The 20,772-nt window shown below is 44.0% G+C and overlaps 1 protein-coding gene across 11 annotated transcripts in view; it reads left to right on the top strand.

The window, feature by feature from the left end:
• The window catches only part of LOC135897954 (neprilysin-1-like), a 752,274-nt gene that overhangs the window by 156,229 nt on the left and 575,273 nt on the right, over positions 1 to 20,772 (top strand). The gene's annotated exons all lie outside the window — the stretch shown is intronic.

The raw sequence follows: 20,772 nt of genomic DNA, 5'->3' as shown, positions 1-20,772 counted from the left end.
TATATTTCTTGATTTCAACTAAGACGTTATTAACTCGCGTTTGTTTCCTAACCCATTCTGCTCTTTTCTTGTCCCTTAATATTACACCCATCATTCTTCTTTCCATAGCTCTTTGCGTCGTCCTCAATTTAAGCAGAACCCTTTTCGCAAGCCTCCAGGTTTCTGCCCCGTACGTGAGTACTGGTAAGACACAGCTGTTATAAACTTTTCTGTTGAGGGATAATGACAACCTGCTGTTCATTATCTGAGAATGCCTGCCAAACGCACCCCAGCCCATTCTTATTCTTCATGATCCGGATCTGCGGTTACTACCTGTCCTAAGTAGATGTATTCCCTTACCACTTCCAGTGCCTCGCTGCCTATCGTAAAGTGCTGTTCTCTTCCGAGACCATTAAACATTACTTTAGTTTTCTGCAGATTCATTTTAGACCCACCTTTCTGCTTTGCCTCTCCTGGTCAATGAGAATGCATTCCAGATCGTCCCCTGAGTTACTAAGCAAGGCAATATCATCAGCGAATCGGAAGTTACTAAGGTAGTCTCCATTAACTGTTATCCCTAATTCTTTCCTAACCAGGTCTCTGAATACCTCCTGTAAGCACGCTGTGAATACCATAGGAGAGATCGTATCTCCCTGCCTGACGCCTTTCTTTATTTCAGATTTCGTTGCTTGCTGTATGGAGGACTACTGTGGCTGTGGCGCCGCTATAGATATGTTTAAGTATTTTTACATAAGGCTCGTCTACACCCTGATTCCGCAATGCCTGCACGACTGCTGAGGTTTCGACTGAATCAAACGCTTTCTCATAATCAATGACAGCTATATAGAAGGATCGGTTATATTCCGCACATTTATCAATCGCCTGCTTGATAGTGCGAATTTGGTCTAATGTTGAGTATCTTTTTACGAAATCCTGCCTGGTCCTTTGGCTGACAGAATTCTAAGGTGTTCCTGATTATATCTGTGATTACCTTAGTAAATTCTTTGTAGACAACGGACAGTAAGCTGATCGGTCTATAATTTTTCAAGTCTTTGGCGTCCGCTTTCTTATGGATTAACGTTATGTTGGCGTTCTTGTAGTTTTTCTAGAACAATCTGCCCACCATCCTTCAACAGTCTGCTGTAACCTGATCCTCCCGAGCTGCCTTCCCCCTTTTCATAGCTCCCAAGGCTTTCTTTACTTCTCCCGGCGTTACTTGTGGGATGTAAATTTACTCTAGACTGTTCCCTCTTTCATTAAGTTCGTGGGTGCCGCTGGTACTGTATAAATCTCTTCAGAACTCCTCAGCCACTTCAACTATCTCATGCATGTTAGTAATGACTTTGTCGGCTTTGTCTCTTAACGCATACACATGATTCTTGCGTATTCCTAGTTTCTTCTGCACTGCTTTTAGGCTTCCTCCGTTCGTGAGAGCATGTTCAATTCTATCCATATTATAGTTCCTTATGTCAGCTATCTTACGCTTCTTGATCAACTTGAAACTTGAAACTCAAAGTTCTGCCAGTTCTATTCTAGCTGTAGGCTTAGAGGCTTTCATACATTGGCGGTTCTTGATCAGATCTTTCGTCTCTTGCGATAGCTTACTGGCATCCTGTCTAACGAAGTTACCATCGACTTCTTTTGCACACTCCTTAACGATGCCCATAAGACTGTCGTTCATATCTGCAAAAATAAGGTCGTCAGTAAAGTGCAAATAAATGGAATAACGTTGTCGCACTAATTAGCAAATAAAAAAATGTACTTTTTTGCAGTTAGATGGATTTCTCTCACTGAAATTTGCAATAGTCTCATTTGATCTAAAATTGGCTTAGAGCACCATACTTGCTTATGTGCACTCTGGTAGTTCCACATCATTTTCGTATGTCGATATTTATTGTGCCATGTATAGTTTGCTAGATAGCTCACCTCCAGGGAAGATATGCAATAAAGCTGAATTTGATCAATTTCTGGAATGTTATTTACTCTGTAAGAAAACTGGATGTATATTTAAAGCTAGCACATTGAAATACATGAAGTGTGCAAGTTTAATCAAATTCTACAAAGAAAAAAAAAAGGTTTTCAGGCGCAGGGTCCCCCCTTAACGGCTCTTTTGGCAGTGATATTTTGTTTATGTGTATTAGCAAGATGCAATAAGAAATGCCATAAGGTACTGTTGCATTTAGGGAAGCATGGCTACAGTGAAAGGCGCAACCATGTAGCACAATACCTAGTTGCTATTTCTATAGACTGTAAATAAGATTTTGATTGTTCCTCGTGTATACTAATATGAGCTATGCCACGTGCAACAATATGCACCCTTTAGAACCACTGAACGTATAGTTAGTGCCCTATAACGTAGAACTTCTAACGTAGAATCTGCTTTTATTTCAATTTCGTCTCGACAAACTTACGTAACGACCGAAACAAGCATCGGGCAGCCTTATGAGAAAAGCCAAATAAAACGCGTTCCTTCTTTATAGTAGATCACTTTATTTCGCTTTCAAAGCAACGAGCAGTGCCTACATTGAGCATTTTTTTCTTAATTGGCTGACACGAGGCGAGGAGCCCTCTCAAGGGGAGCGAGTTTCACTGGGGCCAGTGCAGTGAAAGGAGATAACCGGACGAGGAAGCCGGCGTCTGCGATTCTCCTTAGCTTACAGTGGCTGGCCGAAAATCACGGTGGCGTGCTAAGGAAGATTAAAGATGCCGCTAAACAGACTTTCAGCAAAGAACATTTGGCAGAGCGATTTCATATATAGGCCGGAAAGGCTAGATAACGTTATACTGCCACCCAAAAATGTTTATTGTACACAAATAAATCCATGCTCCCCGGAAGCTCCAAGCTGCTGGTGCCAGTGCGATAGGCGCGCAGCCATCTTTATGCCTTTCGGAACGCGGCAGTGCCCGGCTGTTCAGAAGGAAAAAAATCAATTTTGTCTGGTATAATAATGCGGTTTTAGCGCATACACTTTAATTTGACGCGGTGAGTTTTCGCGGTTTTATGACGTCGAGTGTCAGAGAGCCCAAGTGGGCGCAGCCCGAGAACATTTGAGCAATAGCAGAGGGCAAATGGCGACTAAGGCTTCCAACCAAAAATGAAGGTTTTTTTTTTCTTTCGTTTGGTTAAATCATACAGAATCAGTGTGCACATATCATAGTAGATGAGACGGTTTCGCAGTTTTCGTGACGTTGGTCGACACGACAGCCAGGTGAAGGAGCGAGTGGCCCGAAAATTTGTTGGCCAATTGTGGAGGGCCGATTGCAGAATTCGAATAGAAAAGTTTGTACTAGCCTTGCGTTATAGCGCCCCATGTTACATAGGAAGAGTGTGTTGGTCTGGGCTGGTTGGTACATCATCAGGACGGGAACAAACAGCGCTTGGACAGGACGATTTCTTTTATTTTTTTATTTATACAATACTGCGGACAAGAAGTCCACGTAGGGTGAGCAAAAAACAAAGATGATATACACAGAAGAACAAGATGAAACAAATGAGTAACACGTTTTTCGCTCAAATTGTTTTGTCGTAACGTAGACGATTAAGAAAAAATTAACTTGATTACAATACAACTATAATAATACACGAAATAACAAGATTTACACAAATTATATACAGTTCACGGGCGCTGGGGGTATGCTTGAGTTAGTTTATTCCAGTCATCTATTGTTTGTGTAAAAAAAGAGTACCGAAAAGTGTCAGTCCTTGCGAAAACAGGTGTTAGAGAATGAGGGTAGTGGTGCCGAGTGGGTCTGCTTGTCAAGGGGGATACGTACTTTGCGGTGTCTCAGGCGATCCTATGATTAATTAAGCTTGAAAGAAACTCTAGCCGACTTTTCGTTCTTCGAATTTGTAGTAGTTCAATGCCGTTATCGGTTAGTAATGCAGTGGGGGAGTCAGTAGCCTTAAATATACAGCAAATAAATCGTACTGCTTTTCTTTGAATTCTTTCTAGGTTCTTAATGTCAATTTTTGTGTGAGGGTCCCAAGCTATGGAGGCATACTCAAGTTTTGGCCTAATTAAGGAAAAGTAAGAGAGTAGTTTAACACTAGACGGAGCAGACTTGAGTTTGTGGCGCAGAAGGCATAGTTTCCGGAAAGCGGCAGAGCAGATGCTATTTATGTGCAAGTTCCATGATAAGTCGCTCATTAATGTTAAGCCTAAATATTTATAGCATGTTACTTTCAGTAAAGGTGATGCAGCTAATTTGTAAGTGTAGTCTAAGGGGACCTTTTTGCGCGTTATGGGGAGATAGACACACTCAGTTGCATTAAGAAGCATTCCCCATTGCTCACACCCTTTCAACAAGTTGTCTAAGGTAGAGTTAAGGTCATATTGCTCAGTAATGCAGGTAACTTCTCTAAACAAAACACAGTCATCAGCAAATAGATGAATCTGAACTGGAGTGTTAACGACATTGACAATATCACTATTATACAGTAAACAAATTGAGGATAGCAGATAAGGTGCTGAACTAAAAAGCACGTCCTCAACGCAGAAGACCAATGAAAACACGATATATGCGGCCAGGACAGGAATTAAATCATCACATCCCATGCGTCGTCATAGCGGGTCGTCATGTTTTGAACAAGTCGTTTATCTCATATCTATATAGAGATACAGAGGGCACGATGACGCAGCAGTTTTTATGCGACTGGATACAAAACGCTAGGGAAATCTCGCGTACTCTTTGTTTTGTATATCTTCCTATCATTGTGTATTTTTCAAAGATAAGTTCACAGCCGCATTTTTTGCAGTATTGGGCTAAATGGGCTGGCTACAGACATTTTCAGTGAGTACGCATGCTCTCTCCGCCGGTCATTCAATCGTCGGCCTGTTTGGCCAATCAAGCAGCGCTTGCTGCTCTGAGGCGGAGGAGAGCAGTACTTCTTTAATTATTTTTGAGTGTGGAGAAATGAAGGAGAGAACACTTTTTCTCTGAGTGGGGATTGCATGTACAACATACGGAAGCAGTTTCAAACGATATCTCGAGGTCTAAAACCCTTATAATATTGTCGGGGGATGTTCTATTGTTAGGAGCAAAGCTTTCATTACCGATTTAAAGATGTATAAAAATTATTTTGCACACAAAAACTGGCCCCTTTGGTCGGTTCTGTGAAGTGCAAGGAAATCATCTACAAAGCCAAAAACATGTGCAACGCCGCTTGAAAGCAGGGCACCCAGGAGACCAAAACGGGCTATTAAAACGCTGCTACAAACTGGAGCGATACTGGGACCAATGCATACGCCACGTCGCTGGATGAAAATCATCCAGCACAGCCCTTATACAATATGCCCATGAGGTCTCGTAAAGATTGAAAACCAGGTAAAATAGTCGTACGCATTTTGTTCAGCGCAAGGGACATTCTCTCAGTGCTGTGTCTCATAGTCAACAAGGAAGGCGCAAAAAGAGTAATCTGGGAGAAAAAACACACAACAGCTTTCGTTCACTGCGCAGGTCATTTGCTTATATGATTCCCCTCTAGTGCAAACGCTGCTACGTAAGCCAAACAGGCCGATGTTTGAATAACCAGACGCGAGAGCGTGGTTACTCATTGAAATGGCCTGTGCCTTGTCATTTACCCCACCATTACTGCAAAAAGATGCAGTTGCGAATCGACCTTTGTAAAATGCAGAATATTAGGTAGATATACAGAAGAAGGCCCACGCAAGATTTGCGCAGCATTTTGTATCCAGTCGCATGGAGAATCTTGCGTCAGCGTGGCCTCTGTTTATCTACATAGATGTGAGAATAACTATTTTTGTAAGATATGAACTTCAAACAATTCTTAAGAACGTGACAGCCTGCTATGATGGCGCACGTAATGAGAAGATTTCATTTTTATGAAAGAAATTGGGTGGGGAAACGGTGCCGCGGTAGCTCAATTGGTAGAGCATCGCACGCGAAATGCGAAGGTTGTGGGTTTGGTCCCCATTTGCGGCAAGTTGTTCTTTCATCCACTTTCATTTTCAGTAATTTATCGTTTCCTTATTTCATTTATTAGGCACAAGTAATTTCCCCTATGTTGTTCTTGGTGTCAGTGTTAGTTGGCTTCTTATGATATGACTAATAAAAAACAATCGGGCCCCTCGCTTAACCCCTTCCTTCTGTTTTATGGAAATGATCACTTCCCGTTTTTTTTAAGCTTCACAAAACAAGGTAAGTGCTCTACACACGTTACTCGATGGGAACTCGACTCGGCTAACTGAACGACGTTTCGCGAACACACCTAATCTAGAATGATATCTGCGAGCTTAGTCTACATGATGCAGTAGCGAACATAACAGCATTTCATACTGATGCTGCATGAGTATGTATTCCCCAAACAAATGGGTCACCTTCAAGAGGATGTATTGCATGGTGGAACGAGGAGTGTAGGGAAGTCCGGAAAAAGCAAAACAGGGTTTGGAATCTCCTGCGCAAATCCCCTGCCACAGAAAGCCTAATTAATTTTAAGGCGATTGAGTCACAACGTAGGAGAATACGCCGCCGTGCTAAACGGGAAAGTTGGGGCAAATACGTAAGCAGCATCAGTTTTTATACACACGAACAAAATTCCTGGAACAGGGTGAACAAAATAAAAGGGCCCGAAACTCATCCTATACCTTAAGTAAGTACACAAGGAAGCACTCTTGAGTACCTGACAGATTGTCTAGGAGAACGTTTCCGGCATATTTCCAGTACACCCCATTACACAGATTCATTTCTGAAAAACCAGAGACAAGCGGGGCGACTGCGTCACGATCGGAAGGCCCATGCAATGACGTATACAATCGTCCATTTATCATGGCGGAGTTCCAGACCTCACTGAATTGTAACAACTCCGCTCCTGGAGGTGACAGGATAAAGTAGGAAATGATCATACACTTACACCCTGAAACCCACCGAACACGACTGTCATTATTTAACTGCATGTTGTCTGCAGGCTACATTCCGTCCTCCTCGAAAGAAGCAATCGTAATTCTTATTCTCAAAGCGGGCAAGGACCTTTCCTCAGTGAGCACCTATAGGCCTATAGCTCTGACAAGTTGTCTATGCAAACTTTTTGAGAAAATAACCGGGGACCCATCCATTTTTTAGGTAATAAAATATCGAACCCTTGCAGTGCGGTTTTAAGGATGCTAGATCCACAACAGATTACTTTGTCCGCATGGAGACAGATATGCGTGATGCTTTTGTGCACTAACAGTTATTCTTGTCAGTGTTTTTCAACATGAAGCAAGCGTACGACACAACTTGGCTCTTTAGAATTATCCGTGATCTACCTGAAATGGGAGACCGACGCAACATTCTGAATTTAGTTCAGAGTTACGTCTCCCATCTCACGTTGCGTGTTAGAGCTGCAAGCGTTCTGTCTCGTCATTTCACGCAATAGGCTGGTCGTCCACAATGTGTTGTGCTGAGCGGAACTATTTTTCTTGTAAAAGTGAACTCGTTCCACACTGTCATACCACATGCTGTTTTATTCTGTATGGAACTGGAACTTACAAATCATGTAATCTAAGTATCTGCAAGCGACAAGTACAGCTTTGTTTAAAGAAATTGTATAAGTGAGCAGACGAGAATGTTTTAAACGAAACCTAAAAAAAAAACTCTCTGCGTTGTTCTCTCAAAAGAGAGGCATACTGCAGGATGCCGCAATAGATCTCAATGGAGAACGGCTTTCTGTGAGCCGGGAACATAAATTTTTAGGGATACTTTTGGATAGAAAGGTAAGCTTTGTCCTGCACCTGAAGTATAATAAAGAAAAGTGTCTGAAGAGAATGAATCTGCTGAAAGTCTTGTAACGCACATCCTGAGGAAACAATATGAAATGACTTACAAGCTTGTACAAAAGTCTAATATTCTCACGTCTTCACTACTGAGCCATGTCTATAATTTTGCTACGCCCAGTGCTTTGAAAACATTAATCCTACCTACCACTTAGGCATCCGCCTTGCTACAGGTACATTCAGGACTACTCCTGTGTGAAGCCTGTACTTTTAGTCTCACGAATTGTCGTCATAGTTCCCGAGGATATATCTAAGCGTTTCCTACGAGTGGAATGTAAAATCAGCTCTAGAACATCCATGTCATTCAACTATTGATGACTTGTCCACGGCCAGGCTGTTCCGTAACCGCCCAGCCACTGAGCTTCTTTTGTCCCTCCGGTTGGAAGCACTGTGAAAAATCAGGCGCCCCGCTTTTAGAGAGTGTCCTAACGGCTCCTAGTAGGCTTCCATTGCATTGAGAGTCGCAGATTATCCACTGTGACATCTTTTTCTTCGAAATATCAAAACGAGGTCCTGAGGCACATATAGATTCGAATTTTCTTGAGCTTGAGAAGTATTCCTCTGCTGAATTTTATACAGATGCTTCGAAGTCTCCTCTTGGTTTTGCTTACGTAGCTCATGGACCATCTTTCTTAATATCAGGCACATATAAGTATTTTTACGGCGGAAGCATATGCGATCCTCTCTGCAGTTAAACACAATAAACGAACAAACATCATAAGGCTTCTGTGTTTACGGACTCATTGAGTGCAGTCCTAGCGCTAAAGTGTTTACGAAAACGTAAGAACAACGTTTGTTTCGCCCAACTATATGCATTGCTGTGCTCTGCTTATATGAATAAACAAGTCATCATCCTTTGTTGGGTGACTAGCCACAGTAGCATAAAATGCAGTGAAGCGGCTGTTGAGAACGCTACCTCAGCAGCTTTTAGTGACAGTGGCGCAAACGTACCCCTTCCATCCACGGAGCTCAAACGATACATGCGCCGCCAGCTGAAGAAGCACCGGCTGAAACAGTGGGATTCCCAGGTATCTAGTTAACTGCACTTGAAAGCCAAATTAGGGCACTGGACATCGGAGAATATAACATGATTAAAAAAAGTTTCCTTTGTCCACTAAGAATGGGTCATACCTTAGGCACCCACTCTTTCCTACTGATTGGAAGGGATCCTCCCCCATGTCGAAGGTGCCGCGACAATCTTACAGTTCTCAATATCCTCGTTCAGTGCAGGAAAATAAAACCTCAATGTAAAAAATACTTTTATTCTGCATATCGTCCGCAGATTACACTTCACCCAGCATGTTTTCTCAGTAACCGTGTATTGTTTAAGCCGAAAACAGTTTTTAGCTTTTTAAATGAAATAATCATCCTAGAAATCTTATGGCTGGGTCACGTGTAGCACGGCCTCACCGTTGAGGCTGTACCTGCACTGATATAAGTTTTTACAGCCCTTGCCTCTCCGCTCTTGCTTTACTTCAACACCCCTGTGGAGGCAGCAGTGCTTGTAGGAACCCTATTATATAACTTCTTCATACCGAAACTTAATGCCCTTTTTTGTCATGAGTCATTGTCACTATATTGATGCTTATATATATTAAACAGTTTACAGCGACCTGTTTTTATGCCTCCTTAGAGCCACATTACATCTACGTCTGCATCTAAGCTTGACCGTTTCTTAACATATTACTTACACAATTCATTATCACATGTCAAGGCGCTTCTTGGCCGCAGCTGACCCTTGTGCCGTTAAACGCCATACATAATCCAACATTAAATTGGCACAAATACGAAAAGATAGTATGCAGCCTCGAAAATTTTTAAATTATTTTTTTCTTTTCAGAAGAGCAACCTGGGAGGTCATACTCCTTGATATGGCCTACTGGTTCAACTTCATTTTTTTATTCGTCTCTCAACAGCCAGAGACCCTGCATATGATTACTTTTTCTAGGCCATCTCAGAGCGCGCGTCCAAAGTGACGTAGGTGTGCTGTTCGATATGGTGTACTGTCGCCTTTCTTGCCTTCGGAAAGCACTTCGCCTATGTAGATTCTTTCGGGAAATACACCTGATGGCAACGAAACATATGCGTGAACTGACACTGGTAATCCCGCCGAAAACATTCACAACTAAAGGGGCTAGAGTGAGATGACTTGTACAACATAGGAGTTATTATCACACGACAAAATTCTTGTATTTCATAGTTATTGGAAACGTTTCTATGACGAAGGCTGCTTAAATGAGTTTGCCTCTACAACAAAAAAAAATTACATGTCCCTGATTGTATAATTGTTGCTTTACAACGAACGCCACGTAGCGCTGCTGCGACTGCCCCCCGCAGAGGTCACCAGTGTCTGCTATGCGTTAGCGCAGCGGCAGCGCTAGTGAAGCATGCTAATAGGGAACCAGAAGGGTGCCTCTGCACTGCTCTAAGAACCACTCATGTCGCAAGCTGTTAGTTCTGAAGCATCGGTGGGTGCGTCGGCTGACGAATACGTCGCAGTCGATGACGACCTGATGATGTAATCAAACTGGCAGCTGACGACCTCTTGAAAGCCACCTAAGGCAGAAATCACTTAAATCATAGGTAAGGCGACATCGATGAGTATCTTGTACAGGAGCCAGGAATAATGACAGCAAGGCCATAGTGGCACTCAATGATCTGCGGCATTATTTTGTGTAGACACCGTGCTTTACCGCCAAGCATGATGTGAACCTCGGTAAAATACGGTCAGCTGCACTCAAGGACTATGTTAAGCAATGAATTGGAACTCAGAATAAACAGTTATTTCGATATTAACCAGTTCTTTCGATAATTTTTACCCTATTAGCTTGCGCTATCGTAGGCGCCACAGTGCACGACCTTTAAGAAATGACTGTAATAACGAAAGATTCTGCAGGTACCCTACACTTCGTTTTAAAAGCGTTCACTGTGGTATATTTAAGCCAATGCTGACTGGTTTAATGTGCATTTCGAGGGTTCTGCTGCTACTTAGTTGTCTAAAAATAATAGCTACTTAAAATGAGTATTCCTTGCAAAAAATGAGCGCAGTGCAGCTTTCTATAATAAAATGACAGGCTTTCATGCTTGGAATCGGAAGGCAGAGATTAGTAAATTGATTAATAAAGAGAAAATGAAACATCCACTCAAACGTAGCTAAGTGCTACAAATGAAACCCCCCGAAAGGAAAGCTTAGCAGTTGAGGAAAAATTCGTCCTGGTCCGGGACTCAAACCTGGGACAACCGCCTTTCTCGGGCAGCCGCTCTACGATATGAGCTAACCAGGCGGCTAGAAGATGGCAGGCGAAGTCAAATTTATCCATAACTCAGAAGCAAAGGCAAGAGTTTGACGCAATGGTTCCGCGGAAACCCGCAAGGTGGAGAGGAGTAATTAATTTATTAATTACTCCTCTCCATTTCGCGGTTTTCTGCTGGGCTATTGCGTCATTAGTAAATTGATGTTTAAAACAGCCAGACGGTGTTTTATCAGCTATTTTCGTACCATTTATGATCGTTCGCGTACAGTGTTTCTCGGTAAACATTACGGTTACATACGCTCCAGTTGGCGGGGAGCGTGAGGAGCAGTCGGGGATCTTTGAATTAGATCGCGTTGCACTCTTAAGCGTGAAGCTTAGGCGTCCTCCATATTTCTCTATATGCTGGCATCGATGTTATTAATTGTAATGATATTCTAATACGGTAACCAGAAGTCAAATAAGTTATTTTTCTTTTAGCCCTCTGGAAGTTTTCCCAGCGGGTCGCCTTGCAAGCGTGCATGCGCTGCCTGCGGAGATGTAGCGGAACATGCAATATTCTGATCCTAAAATAATTATCGGGAATTTCAATGAAAATCTCAATCATATTTCAATTAAAATGTCAACCAAACTAAATAAGATTAGTCTATGCCCACAGAATCACTCACGCTTGTTATTTTTTTTCACTGACATTTATTTGGTGTTTCGTTATTCATACTTCAAAAGCGGCACCAGCCGCCCATCCGGCCGTGTGGCCAGAATTATTCGAGACCGATGCTTTAGAGGAATGGGACAGCGCTTTCGGTGGGGTGTCTCTCGTTACGTCAGGCGGAAAGCTCTCCTACCGTGCAATCAACAGTCGGAAATGCAACTGGGTGATCGCTAAAGCACTGTGTTTCATTCTGTTTTAAAAAGATTCAGTGGCGATTAACAGGTGAGTGCGAGAGAGATGTGGTAGCATTACGTCTCACCTCTTTGGGGTCCAGCATCCATGATTCTTACGGTGTTCACCACATTGCAAATTTTTGTTGAGGAGCTCAATCGACACGCTTCCTGCCTGTTCGAGGAGCCAAGTGCTAGTGACGGTGCTCCGGAACAGACATTGGGGACAGCTATACAACGCTGCGCCTTTTATATCTTTGATCCTGCTTTCCAGTTCCGACTGGTTTCTAGACATCCCACGCTCTTCCAACCCCGCTCTACCCCTATCAAAAGACTAGCTTCGAGCACTTCGCGCACATACACTTTTTCCCACTTCGACACTCCTAACGCTGATGCATTAAAATGTGAGCAGGCAGAGGAAAGACATCTGCTGTAGTTAGTTGCAAATATATTGACTGGAATATTAAAGAATCACTCGAATCCGTGTGGCCAAGCTCCGAGACCGCTGCTACACAAGGACTGCCTGGGTCGTCAGCGCTTCGCGATGCACGCCTTTTCTCATGGGTATAAAATGTCGTCATGAGCCATTGTTGCATCGCTAACCTCCAAAGAAAGGACTTCAACCCCACAACGTCAGCAATGGAGAGTACTACTCGTGACAATGAGACAAAAGTGGTAACGCTGCTTCGTTGGAATGTTTCTCACACATTATCTACACACATCTACTTGACTCACACGGAAACTTACTTCAACTTTATCGCCCACGTATCAAGAATGAATGAGCTGGCGCACTCCTCAATCATTTCGCCGAAGCATCGGTAGCTCAATACACGGACACAACACGAATGTTTGAAGAAGCTAAACGTTTCGTGACGGCCCGCAGAATAAGCGAGTGACTAGCGATAATACTTCTTTGCTACACGCAATTACGAACTACAAAAGTTCGACGTTTCAAGCCTTGTGCTCATTAAGAACACATCTCCCAGAATTGAGTGAACGGAGCGAGAAACATTCCTGAGTCAGAAACACCACAAACCGCCGCTTCAAGTTTATTGCAAAGCAAGGAACGACGAGCAAAAGACACTGAGTCTAGTTTAACTCATTAGCAGAACGTTTGGGCAAGTTGGAGTACATTTCAAGCCCCGCTTCTGTATAGGCTGCTTGCACCGTTTCAACGAGGGGTAATCAAAAATAACGTACAGCGCGAAGGACAAGGACCGCGATAGACGACATATACCGCGCTGACTGGGACATACACAGTGCTGACTGAGGTTGGAAGTCAGCGCTGTGTATGTCGTGTATCGCTGTCCCTGTCCTTCGCACTGTACATTATTTTTGATCATGAATTACCAATGAGGCCAAGCAACCACCCTAGAGGGGTAATCAGCTCCAAAAACGCATACATGCTACCTGATGTTGTCACCGAAGCTTTGTGTCGTCCACGCAGTCCCCGTCTACGATTTCCGCCCAAACAGAGGTCTGGCGAGTCGCGCCAGTGTCATGCACATCCAGTACGTAAGCACGGAGACAGTGGAGGCAATTGAGGCAAGCAATATAGGCGTCACCACGCGATCAAACATGGTGGTACCGACAACAGTGGCTTAAAATGTTCTATACGCAACTGTTCATGATTTCCAGTGGCGCTAGGAGACGGAATTCCCATAGATCAGATTTTAGTTCTGTACTGCTTCTCAAATGGCGCAAGTCTGACTGTGGTGCCTGGAACTGTGTTCGTAGCACTTTTCTGAGATGGGCGTGCAGATTATCAGTAAAAACTAGGGAGTTGCCACGCGGAACGTCGAAGCGCGGTGACGATGCGGGACCACAGAGTACACTTGCTGCTCTTAAGAGTGACGAAGCTTCTGGATGTCGTCGGCGACCGTGTTCTCAGCAGAAAAAAAGTAAAAAAAAGGAATTTGCGATAAGCGATATCAGTAGATATGATATCGTTTCGGCGGGAATGTGCTATGTAGCGATCTCTAGAATTTCTTTTTTAGTTTAAGTAAGCTTCACGCATACCTTACCCAGTAGTGCTTACCACTTGGTCAGCTGGTTAGCATATTTACCGTGTTACTGTATTAATACACATTTCATATTGTTATACACCTCGTTCTCGCACCTCGGTATTATACACCTCGCAATTCTCGTTCCGCTACCTCGGTTGTAGCTTCCCTCGCTGTATACTCGGTAAATGCAGCCATTAGAAGAGGAGCGCGGATAATAACACAGAGAGGAAGGGGACATGGTGAGCGCCCGTCCTCTATCCTTCCTCTTTATGCTGGCAATTTGCAGTGCTGTCTTTATAGCGATGCATCCCCAGCTAATCAAGAAGTACTCCTCCATAAATAGACTTCTCCTTCAGTTTTCCACGCTCTTATCCCCGTCGCTGTTTCAACGAGGCATCAGTTGGATAAAACGGAGCTCTACAGCGGTTGACGCCTGGCTCTTTTCACCATGACAGAAGAGACCACCCACCACTGCGACAATGTCAACGTTAATTGTCGTCCTGGTACAGCCAAGGGAACCATGCAGGTTTAGCGGGACTGGTGATATCAACATTGAAGATTAGTCGGTAATCTACGAGAGTGCAAGTAAGGACAACGGATGGGATGATTTGGTCTTGTTGGCTAAGAGCCTATTTTATTTTGAAGTGTCACCAAGAGTCTGGTTCCAAAATCACGATGACGAAATTAGAAGCTGGCACAATTGCAAGCAAAAGACGTATGCTTTGTTCGGTAAGTCTGTTGGTCGCAACATGGCGCTAAAGTAGCTAGCACCGTATGTTCAAAGTTTACGGAATCCCACCTGTCTGGCCTGCAGTATGTGCTGGTCCTTTGCCGCAAAGCGGACAAATGCATGGCCGAGTCTTAAAATGTGCGACACGTCCTAAAACAGACAGCAAATCATGTGCTCAATCTGCTAATGTGCAAGCACTGCTGCATAGCTGACGTCATTATGCTGGAGTGCAAGCGTCGACGTCAAAAGTCGACGTCAATCGCTCATCAGTTGAGTCGACTTTTAAATACAACAGCTGCGTCGTCTTTCTAAGAGGCACCTCCACCACAGATGCTCCAAACCATGGAAGACACGACAACATTATCCGGTGTAAACTTGAGGCTGGTTCTACTGCCTCCCCGTGCACCTGTAAGTCTATCTCTCACATGATAGCAATTGCCCAAGCCATCGTTTGTGAGGACCATTCCTATGTTGGCATGAACTCTGTGCGCCATCACTTCCTCCAGCCCGACTGACTGCTTCCGAGGCTCGTATACCGAAAGCCAGAAGTTCCCGCTGTGTAAGCGCAATACAACCGAGTGGAATACAGCTGGCTACTGGCCCATTTGCTTTAATTGGTCATATTGCCCTCTATTTTAACAGCCGGTAGTGTTGGCATGTACACCTTAACATCATAAAACCGCTGCCTTGAGACTAACACTGGCCGCTCGCAACCTTACCACGAGCCTCAGGCTAACGGCGATGACGTTTCGACCATGTCGTACCGTCGTTCACCAACTCAGCGTGGTCACCAGTCCCGTACGCAGTTGTGTCAGCTATCATTCCACTCCACACAATTCCGTCGCCCTCCACCACCGATTGGTTGCCTACTTCCCATTAACAAGACGATGCAGTGCTACCAGGCGTGAAGCTGCGTGTCTTTCTTCTGTCCGTGTCTTATTTTTGCGCCTAAAGACATTTCTAGCTTTGTACCAACTAGCCCGATAGCAGGCGTTACTATGCATTGACAACTCGCCCACAAAATCCTCTAACCACGCTGCCGACTAGACGCAACTTAATTGGTATTTAGATGGACGGTGCACTTGTTGCTGATCTCATTGACACAGGGGCATGTATGTCAGAGTGGGATTCGGAGCATCGCTGTCGTCTTTACAAGGTTCTTACGCCACACACGTTACCACCCACCGAGTCGCTGTCGAGAGAACGGTTCCCGTCCGTGGTGTATTCTTCGCATGAACAAGTGTCGCCGGCTACTGTACGACTGAATGACTTCTTGTTCGTGAACACTGCTCCCATGAACTCATCCTCGGCGGGAACTATCTATCTGGTCGCATCGCCCTTATTAGCTCCAATGATGAAGATGATAATTTATCGGCGTCCTCTTTGAAACGGTGCAGTGACAAATGCCGAGGGCTTCCTAAGCCAGCCAGCCTACGGTTAACTTTCAACCCCTAGAAGACCTCCGATTTCGAGCACAGCATGCAATTTGCGAGCGTTAGCACAGGCATCATTACTACTTGCCAGATTCCACGAACCACCTCACATTTATTCTGGCCCCAATGTGCTCGATTCTTCATTATTGCTGCATTGCACTTCCTCTTTATTTTCAGATAATCTTGGTAGGTGCTTCAGTACGTCTTTCCTTCGTTTACGTACAGGCCCAGGTATATTGTTATGACTGCAATAGACAACATGCTGGTGGTCACGCGCTAGAGTACAATTCGATAGCTACGCTGGTGAGATAGTCGGAGGACAGTTCCCGAACGATGGTGGGCGCTGCTAATTTTCCCGTAACGAGCTGCCTCGTCAGAGAAGAAAGAAGCAGCACCACAAAGGGAGGAAAGAGTTGAAACTCCAGGGGAGGCCGAGACGACGCGATGGGCTCATGGACGTTTTCCGAAAGTAAGCCACCTCGAGCTGGTGCCTGCCCAGCACCAGTTGGGAGCAGCAGATCTCCCCCATTCCACAGCCAGGACCTCTCTCCGCCTTTGCGGCCACTGGAACTTTGTGGGGCCGCCGGTCCGATATTCCGTCTGCGACCGTGTTTGTGCTCCATGAGTGGCTACCTCCAGGAGGGAGGGTTGGAACAGAGGTGTTATAATGATGGCATGGGAGAGAAAATAAGCCTCTCTAGGCCTTGCAAACGAGGCTCACCCGGAAGCTCATTGCTAAACACTTCACTTTCTTCTGCTTTTTTCTTATGAATGATTAAATTACTTTTGTACAAATGCTAATAAACTTGTTGGTAATTGTTTTCTCATCTTTCGAGCTTATTTTTTCTTTAACCCCAAGCCTCCAGCAAGCTACCATATGGAGCAGGGTCCGTGACATACCGTAGCACTGCAACGAGTTAAATTGCTTGAATAAGGGCATGATTTGCTGTTGAAATGATAGCATGTAATTTCATGTCCATTCTTTAAAGGTGGTAATTCCTGATTTCTCTGTGATATACTTGTGGCCTAGATTTGTCGCGGCGTTGCCACACATATTTCCAAGTTTCTGTAAATCTATGGCATTGCCCGCTAGTTTAACTATCTAACCCGCATATCCGGCAACCCTCTCTTGAACCATTGGTGAATTACAGAAAACCCAAATTCAATGTTTTCCAGTCGTGTTTCTATGCCGTTAACATAAGACGTGAACAACAATGAAAGCAGAGAACATCCTTCGTAGAAACATTCATCATAGAAATTATTTGATGAATTTCCACGACTGAATTACATTGCCGGAGTTCTCATACAATTTCTATTCGGTTATCTTTATATACGTCCGTGAGGTGCAGCAAGGAAACGTCATGTATGCTATCTTGCTTGAGAATATCCTATAAAAATTCCCTGTCTGCATTGTCGCGCAGACGAGCTCGTCCAATCATTATCGCCTTTTCCTTTGCAGAGGAGGTTGCTTCGTTTGCTTCCACGCCATAAAATTAGAATTTTATTCATTTTAGTCTCTTTTTGTACACTAGCCAGCAGCGTCTGGCTCATTATGCCGAGAGTTTTGATTAGCTGTGCTGGGATTTCAAATGGTTCCTGCGGCTGTGTTATTGGGGATATTTTCATCTGCTTATTTTAGCAAAAGTTTTCGATGCTTAATTTCCATCTCCAAGGTTTATCTATTCTTGCACCATATGTTTGAGTCAAAAGTACGCTTTCTTTGGTGCCTAAGTTATACCTTATAATGTTTGCGATGTACCGAAGCGCACTGTCTCCTTCGAAGATCTTACCGTTCACATTCCTTATACTGGTTTGTGAGTATTTATTTGTCGCTCCGAGTGCTCTTACAGGGTTCCGGAAACTTTTCGGTGCACGTTGGTCTGTGGACGATGTTATGCACACTGCGCTCACTTGTGTAGCTGATTTTCTCTTGCACGAACTCACTCGCCACCATTTTATTTTCTCGGTGTGTCTTCCATGGAATCAGTATCTTCATGTAATCCAACGTTTTCGCTTTTGGATGATACCTAGATGCCTGCTCACGCTCTTCTATTGCTTCCTTTATTTGCTCGTTGCACCACCTTCGTGGATTCCTCTTTTCAATCTAGTAATTTTCGCCTTGCCTCCTCATGCCCCGAGATTTGTGAGTGGCACGCTCTCGCGTATGACATCGATTCGGGGAATCTGCTGCCTGGATGTGTGAGTGCTCCTTCCGTGAAGCTAACTTGATGCTGGCAGCCAACCTGGATTGCTCGAGTTTTTCATTTGAGAGTCTGCAGGTTTGTAGAGGAGCATAAACGCAAGTTTTCATGATTCTATTCCCAGCGACATCGCGTGAAGCGGTCTTTGTTGACACGTTTGTCTAGCGTGTGCGCATGTTCGGTCGGCACCTCAGTTTGCCACTGCATTTTAGTTTTGTTGCTGCGCAGCACGTTATGCATACTACAGACATTTGATTCCATACTCAGGATACTAGGCGCTCACTGCGGGGCGTTAATGGAAGCACTATTTTTGTGATGCTGCAGCGAAATAGTGTCTGGAACGTGTTTTTGTAAATCGGACAAACGTTGGGGGCAGTACAAAGTTACGTAGTTTTGGGCTGCAGTGATGACCTAACCATATTTTACTGGACTATAGTTGCTACACATCCACTGACTCGGCTGGCATAAGAAAACACGGGAACAACCTTCGTTTGTGTGAAGGTAGTTTGAAGGACCCCACTGGAGACAAGGTATCTTTTGATACACTTTCATTGTCATTTTCTTCATTATTTTGAATATATACGTTTCAACCCCAGAAAAATATTATTCATCTTATAATTATAATTACAAAGATATATAATTATAATTATATAATTATAAAGATAATTATTATTATTCATCTTTCCTTTATTACCTTTGGCTCCTAATGGTAGAATCAGCTCTACCGTTACCTCAGCACATGAATCTAAATAACGCTAAGAACCGTGACCAAGCACGCCCTGACTGTTAATCAGCTCAGCGCCATTAGTTCTTTCTTTGCTCCTGCCACGAGTAGCGAGCATGTTTCTCACGCGAGCTTTGTCCAGCGATGAGAATTATTGCTACCGTGTAACAAAAGCCGGCAATAACCTGCGCCATATAACAGTGTTCAACATATATAGGTATGTAAGCGCGTCATGCGTATTTAAAACCAAAACAAAAAATTTCAGACGTTTAGGTTTGCTAGTACTTGACTGAATGGGTACCTAAAGTACTGAACGCACAAGAAGTACAAGAAAAAAAGGCTCGGATAGGGCTGGGGGAGGAAACGTACAAAAGCGCGACGAAATTTTCATTGGCTTTCCTGCATTTACATCTGTAACCTAATATTCTTGCGCTTGTAATGTTTTGCGAGTGGCGTACATTAGTCTGAACGCGCGCTGAACCAAAGTTATATTCAGGCTTGGAGCTGCGCCTAACACCGGCTAAAAAGCCGAGATCCAGTGGGCATATGCTAAATCAATTAGGAAGGCCCACTAAGCTTTGGAATTGTCCTTCCTGGTACAGTATTCGGCCACTTCTTCCCTCGTGACTTCTACAATTAACCCATGGCCCTGAGTGCCCAGCAGCGGCGGATCACCAGACCAAGCGGCGGTTAGACCTGCAAAGCAGCTGAGGGTGCTAAGAATCTCTTGACCCGTGCAGGCCGGCAATGAAAACTGACCCTTGCAACCTTTAACACCCAAACTCATTCGTGTGAGTCTAACTTAGAAGGACTCTTTGAGGAACTATCAGGTATTGTTTGAGGTATCATTGGCCTTAGTGAGGTTAAAAGAATGTGTGAGGCTTACAAAGTGCTGACTAACGGTCATGTCCTCTACTATAGAGGACTCCCGGATAGGAAGTTATGCGGGGCAGAATTCCTAATACATAAGGAAGGAGCGGACAACATTTACGAATTCTACACCATTAATGAGAAGGTAGCAATAGTCATAATAAATGTTAATAAGAGGTGGAAATAAAGGTGGTACAAGCCTACGCTGTAACCTCCAGTGATGATCATGAAGTAATAGATCAGTTTTATGAAGATGTGAAATTTGCCATAAAAATTGCAAACAAAGTATACTGTAGCAATGGGCGACTTAAATGCAAAGGTGGGGGGGGGGGAGCAGGCTGGTGAACAAGCAATTGGCAACTATGGCGTCGGTTCTAGAAACACTGGAGGAGAGATGTTGGTATAATTCGCGGATAGGAATAAGCTGCGAATAATGAACCCCTTCTTCAGAAAGCGCGCAGCAAAAGGTGGACCTGCAAAAACCTTAATGGTGAAACAAGGAATGATGTGGATTTGATACTTTCTGCTGTTCCCAGCAATGTGCAGGATGTAGAAGTGTGAAGAAGGGTAACGTGCAGTGATGGTAGGTTAGCCTGATGTAAGATTCACCTCAATTTGAATTGAGAAAGAGTAAAATTGGTGAAGAATAAACACGCCAACATAGACACAGTAAGGATAAAAGCGGACCAATTGAGGGTGGTACTTGCAAACAAATATGCAGCCTTAGCGCAGCGAGATGTGGAGGACATAGAGGTGATGAATGAAACTAGGCTGGCCTAGGAAGCAACAGTTGAGATGTGAGGCAACACACCGAGGGTACCAGTAGGTAAGCCCCCTCAAGGAGCGAAGGACCTAATAAAAAACGACAAAGAATCAAACACTCCAACTCAAGAGATCAGATAGAATTCGCAGAATTGTCAAAAC

This window comes from Dermacentor albipictus, chromosome 2 (genome assembly GCF_038994185.2).
Source record: "Dermacentor albipictus isolate Rhodes 1998 colony chromosome 2, USDA_Dalb.pri_finalv2, whole genome shotgun sequence".
Lineage (NCBI taxonomy): Eukaryota > Metazoa > Arthropoda > Arachnida > Ixodida > Ixodidae > Dermacentor > Dermacentor albipictus.
Note: the sequence above shows the minus strand (reverse complement) of the source record. Positions and strands in the feature narration are given on the sequence as shown.